A 6,372-nucleotide genomic window follows, 5' to 3' on the forward strand; every position below is an offset into this window, starting at 1 on the left:
CTCTGGGCTTCTCCTTTCTCAACTGCAAAGCCAGGTGCTGGGGAGAATGAGGCCCTGGACCCCCTCCGCTCTGACATACTGTGGCTCCATTTTAGAGCGTGTCTCCAGCTGTGAGGCAGCCTGTGAGCCACAGGGACAGTGACCACGACGCTCCAAAGGCGGGCTGGGCTGAGATGAGGCCACAGTCACACAGTTGTGCATCTGAGTCCTTCCCCTTTGTGTCCATCCGGAGTGCTCGGGGCAGAGGAGGATTGGGGCTTTCTGAGCCTGTGAGGCCCCTGGGCTCTGAGCTTCTGTGAGCTGCCCAACGTTGCTGCTGCGACAGAAAATCTCTTTTGGGGTGTTGGTGACTCCCAAGCCCACCCAGCACGAATGGTCAAGCTGTGGACTCTGAAAGGGAAGGGCAGGGAGGCCACGTGGATGGGAGGAGAGGATGATGCAGAGATCCCACAGGACCCATCCATCGTCCGCCTCTTCCTCCCCGCCCACCCCCTCCTTTCTCTGTCTCAGCTGAAACTGGTCATCTCCCTGGAGGAACACAGACCCTGAGGTGTTGGCGGGGGGTCCCTCTGAGCATGCCCAGTGGGGAGGACTTCCTTTTGCTTCTGGTTAATCCAGTTTCTCTTCGTTCTTTGAGCATCTGGGGACATGAATGAATTCCCCTGGTCACTCTGTCACTCATTTGTCAGTTCACTCAGCGCTCATTGCCTTATTAATCCATTTGTTCTCTCCTTTGTTTAGTTCATGCTTTTTTTGGTTGTTTTTTAAGCAAGAGGGGGAGATTTATTAGAATACAGGGAACCTCAGAACAAACAGAATAGGCTCACTGGTCTGCCCAAAGGACCAGAGCCAGCAGCTGGTAAGACGAGAAATCAAGCCTGCTCCGTTCCTTCCCCCACCCTGGGGCCACGTAGCCACTCGTCTCTGCTCCCCTTTGCACATCACTGGATCCTCTTACCTTTTAAACCTGCTGGTTTCTCCCCATTTCCACTGCCATGACCCTAGTCTGAAGGACAGTCCTTTTTTTCGGCTTGGAAAATTGAAAGGGCCTCCGAATTTTTCTCCCCAAATCCCCTCTTACCCATTTCCAATCTGTTGTTCTCCTCACGACAGCCAGAGTGACTTGCCACAAATGGAGAATTTATTCGGTGGTTTTCCTTGCTCCTAGGATAGTCAGCAGAATCGTAAGCGAGGTGTGGGCCTGGAGGACGGCTCGCCCACCCTCAGGGCCCTTTTAGTGGCTCCTCCCTCCCTGGAGGATTAGGCGGCCCTGCTCCTTGTTGCTCTCAGGCACAGCAAAGGGGCCGAGGAACAGCAAAGAACTGGCGTGGCTTTTCTTCTAGGTTGCAGAAGTAACCCTCCTGAAACACCGCCTAATCTGTTCTTCTCTTCTGCAGTGGGGCAACGGAGGAGTTAAGAATTGGAGCTGCGTAATCAAAAGGCCGGCTCCATGGTATACTAGTTATATAATCTTATCCAAGAGATTTAACTTCCCCAGAGCTCAGCTTCTCTTCTTCATAATGGGAGCAGCAATGGTACCTACTTCCTATGGTATCATTTTTGGCAAGTGAGATAATACATAGTTCATACGTGGCACAGTGCCCAGCAACATAGCTAGAGAAGCTAAAAGTTAATTGTTCAATTCTTGTTATTATTACATTCTGGGATCCTTTGCTCCATTTAGAGGAAACTGAAAGAAATGACTTGGGCCGATTCATGAGCATCATGGTTTGTAATCATCGTTGAATGATGTATCAGGGACTGTAGAATCACTAGTTTTAGACGTATTTTAATGATTTAATATTTAGAAGTAGAGCACAAAATTACAAAAGAATTGTTGTATCGTTTGAAAAAGCACAGGAAGAAAAACCCACGTCAGATTGTTCAGAAGATACCACAGGATAATGATTGTAATGTTGCTCAGCTCGGTGATCGGTGAGTGATAGACTCGCAGCATAATTACTAGAGAAGCAATGTTGGACGCTTGAGGGCACTGATTCAGGAGGCAGGAAACACGGTCCATATTCTGGCTTCACCACCACGAGCTGTGCCACCTTGGTTAAGCTTCCTGAACCCTGGGAGTCAGTTCCATCACCTGTAAGACAGAGTTAATCATAGGCTTATTCTAGTGCCCGGAGTAAGGTAGGTGCTCAAAAAAGTTGGCTACTAATAAATACAATCATGAAGGGAGGAGGAGGGAAAACCTATTCATGTGGAAGAAGCATTTTAAGAGAGAGGAGAAAAGCCTTGAAGGAAACCTTGCATTAAAAAAGTATTTATCTTTTAAGCTCTTTATTTAGCACGTTCTTAAAAGCCAAGTGCTTGGATGGTGAATAAATGAATAAAAAACAAGCAATAAGCTCCCCGAACTCCTGGAAATATATGAAGTGTATGAAGTCAAACAACCACTAATTATAAATCATGTGTTGCTTTGTTATGTTTTCCAGCTCAGCTGGAGATCATATCAGCACCTGATAGTGGGAAATCCTCACAATGTGACGGAATCCATTCTTTGGGGTCTTTCAGAGAACCCAGGGCCGTGGAAAATACTCTCCGCTGTGTTTCTAATCATTTACGCATCCACAGTCTTAGGAAACCTACTCATTGTGGTAACCATAATCGCAAGTCAGAATCTGAGATCACCTGTGTATTTTTCCCTTACTTCCTGTCCCTCATGGATGCCACCTACTGTCTCACTGTCCACAAGATGGTTGTGGACTTCCTCTCTGAGAGCACCACCATCTCCCTCAAAGGTCACATGACCCAGCTCTTGGTGGAGCGTTTCTGTGGTCATGTGCGGATCATTCTTCTCATCGTGATGGCCTAGGACCACCATGTGGCCATCGGTAAGCCCTGCATTGCGTGACCATCTTGAGTCCTCAGGTTTACTGCCTGCCGCTGGGAGGGGTATGGGTGGGGGGATTTATCCATGCAGTAATACAGCTTCTGCTCATGCATCAAATAGCCTTCTGTGGCCCCAATATCATGGACAACTTGATTTGTGATTTGTTTCCATTGTTGAAGCTGGTCTGTATGGACACCCACATCCTGGGCCTCTCAGTTATCCTCAACAGTGTGGCGATGTGTATGACCATCTTCCTTATCCTTAACACCTCCTTTGTGGTCATCCTCTGCGCCCTGAAGTCTTGCAGCTCTAAAGGGGAGCACAAAGCTCTCTCCACCTGTGGCTCCCACCGCACAGTGGTTGTCTTGTTCTTTGTGCCATGCATTTTCTTGTACATGAGCCCTGTGGCTGCATGCCCAATAGACAGGCGGAAGTCCATATAAAAAAAACCTACTTAGTTTCTTCACTAATTTCTACCCAAACCTAAGGGTTTTTTTCGTCTTATCTGTTCTTCACAAATTTATTGTTTCTTGGTCTAAAAGGTACAAAGGTTGCTTGCTTTGGTCACTTCTTTGAGTCTCATATCTTGGGACCTTTGGATGTACAAAATTCAATTAAAATTTTTTTCTCCTGTTAATCTGTCTGTGTCAAATTAATCATTAGTCCAGCCAAAACAATCAAGAGGAGTAGGTGGAAATTTTCCCCTCCCCAACAAAGAAAACCAGGAGCTGTGTGTTGCTAACAGCATCTTTATTCTATAAGCAAACTGCACATTTTTTGTAATATAAAAGATTATTTAATGAAATATTCTGTGAAAGTGTTGTGCCTTATTAATTTTCCAGGAATATCTTAAAAACATATTACATACAATAAACTACTAGAGATTTAAAAATTAATAATGAAATCCTGCAGTAGTAGGATGAAATGAAATCTGATAGTAGTCTTTATTTTTGAAAATCTTTTAAAGTTCTATATATGTGTGAGTTTGTGTATTTGTCATTACAAAATAGCAAGAGAATTTTCAGAAATGAAAACATCCCTGAACCCAGAACCCAGACCAAAATTCAGAACCTGAGGAACATTTCAAGGCTGTCTGTGGGCCCCAACACAAATCGATGTCCAATATGATAGACAGTTTTGTATGTTTTTAAAAAAACTATATAGAAGTGAAATCACTCCATTTTTATCTTTTTGGGTCTGGATTATTTTGCTCTATAGTATGTATGTGCGATTCCTCCATGCTGTTGCATGTGGTGACAGTTCATTCTCGTGGCTGTGGAGCATCTCAATGAACATACTACAGATTATTTTTCAGATTCCGAGTAATGCTACCCTGATCATTTTTCTACAATCTTGGCTGTACGCATTCACTCATTTCTAGTTGATACAAGAGTAGGAATGGAATTTGAGGGCCTGTGTACTAGATACTGCAACCCAGTTTTCCAAAGTTGAATGTCAATTCTGACTCCTACTGTCCACGTGGGAGCTGTAGTCAATCTACATTCAGACAAGTAGGTGATATTAAAATTGGGAATCTTTTTTATCTTTGCTACTCTGTAGATGAGTCATGGTACTGTGGTGAGGTCGTAGTTTTTCATTACCTGCGTACTAATAAAGCGTATAACCATTTCTGTGAAGTCTTTTTTAAGTCTGAATGCAGAATGGGAGGCCAGTTACACAAGCTGTGTTTACAAGTATTTCATCTTCCATGACTCACTCTCTAGCTGATGTCATTATTGCCATTGAGGTCAAATCAACCTAAAAACACTGCAATTCTTTTGTATGAAGAACAGTTATTTCTAAAATTATCTCCAATAGTAGGGATAAGGGTACACAGCAGTAGAATCATGGATGTATAGAGAGAGAAGGTTGAAACTGGAAAGGACTTTAGGGATAATCAATTGTGACGCCCTCTTTTATGCAGGAGGGTCTGAGGTCTAGTGAGCAAGAGCGAGTTGATAAATATCATGGAGATTTAGACTTGCTTTGGGTACATGGTTCATAGCATATTTCTGTAGACAAATTTCCGGAGAGGTTAAAGTTGCTGCCTCTGGTTCTATATAGGACTCACACTTATTGCATCGTTGAGCTTTACTATTATTGTACTCTAACAAATGTAGTTATGCAGCCTATCACTAGGATGTATCTGTCTGTTCACTGTGTTACGCATACGCCCAAATCTACCATCACTATATTATTATTATTATCTTTAGGGGTTTCAGTGCAAGGCTGAAGGAAAGGAGTCCAGCTACAGAAAAATGCCAATTATATCAACTCACTTCACATGGTCATCGCTAATACCATATTTGGACAATAATATTTTCATCAGTCCCTGATGAATGTGTGAGAACAGCGTGACATAGAGATACAGACAGTGAAAGAAAATGGTGAGGAATTAATTAAATGAGCTAGAATAGACCAAAGCCTTTTGATGTTTTCCCTATTTCTGTAGAATCCCAATATGAAAGGGTTACTTCACCCATCTTCCCCAAGTTCCTATTTAAGTGATGAAGGTACTATGCGATATTCCCAGTGAGTGATTTTTCAACTTCTAGTTGCATAAATTCAGAGAGATGAAGCCTACAATTAATCAAATTAGTTTCTTCCATTTTCAGACATACATTTCTTGACCTTATGACACCTCATTTATTAGGTTTAAAAATCCATTTTTTTTTTAAAGATTTTATTATTTCCTTTTTCTTCCCAAAGCCCCTCGGTACATAGTTGTATATTCTTCGTTGTGGGTTCTTCTAGTTGTGGCATGTGGGACGCTGCCTCAGCGTGGTCTGATGAGCAGTGCCATGTCCGCGCCCAGGATTCGAACCAACGAAACACTGGGCTGCCTGCAGCGGAGCACGCGAACTTAACCACTCGGCCACGAGGCCAGCCCCTAAAAATCCCTTTTTTTAAATTCCCTTCTTGGTAGGTTGAACTCATTAGGTGTGGTTAAAGGGGCCCATATGCAGATCAAACCAATCTTTACACAACATTACTGTCATATGTCATATGGAAGGAAGATGGCATGTTTATAACTTCTGACTTAGTGGCAATTCACTGACCCTCCAATTTGTTTGGACTTTAATATATTTCCAACAATGTTTTCTGCCATGTTGCTGCTATTAAGAAAGATTAGCAAAAGAGTATGGGTAAATTAAGAAAATATGGTACAGGTGGAAACCCTTAAAACTTTTTTCCAAAAAAAAGCATTAACCATTGATTTTTTCCACCAGGACATTTTCCTTTACTCTGTCACGGTATTCCACAAATGTCACCTTGAAAAGCAGAGGAACCTCTTGAGGTTTACTTCCATTCTGAAATTCTTTCACCAAGGATATTTACAATTACTTAAGGGGTACAATTCTAATAGACAATTAAGAACATCATTGAATTTTGTATGGTCCTTCAACTATACAGTCATGTGCACATTTTGTCAAGAAGCCACTTCCAGTGGTTGACATCAGACAACTGGAGCAGAGCCAGATGAAGCAGAGCACATCAAGAAAGTACGCAGATGAAGGCTTTTTACT

This window comes from Equus quagga, chromosome 8 (genome assembly GCF_021613505.1).
Source record: "Equus quagga isolate Etosha38 chromosome 8, UCLA_HA_Equagga_1.0, whole genome shotgun sequence".
In the NCBI taxonomy this organism is placed as follows: domain Eukaryota; kingdom Metazoa; phylum Chordata; class Mammalia; order Perissodactyla; family Equidae; genus Equus; species Equus quagga.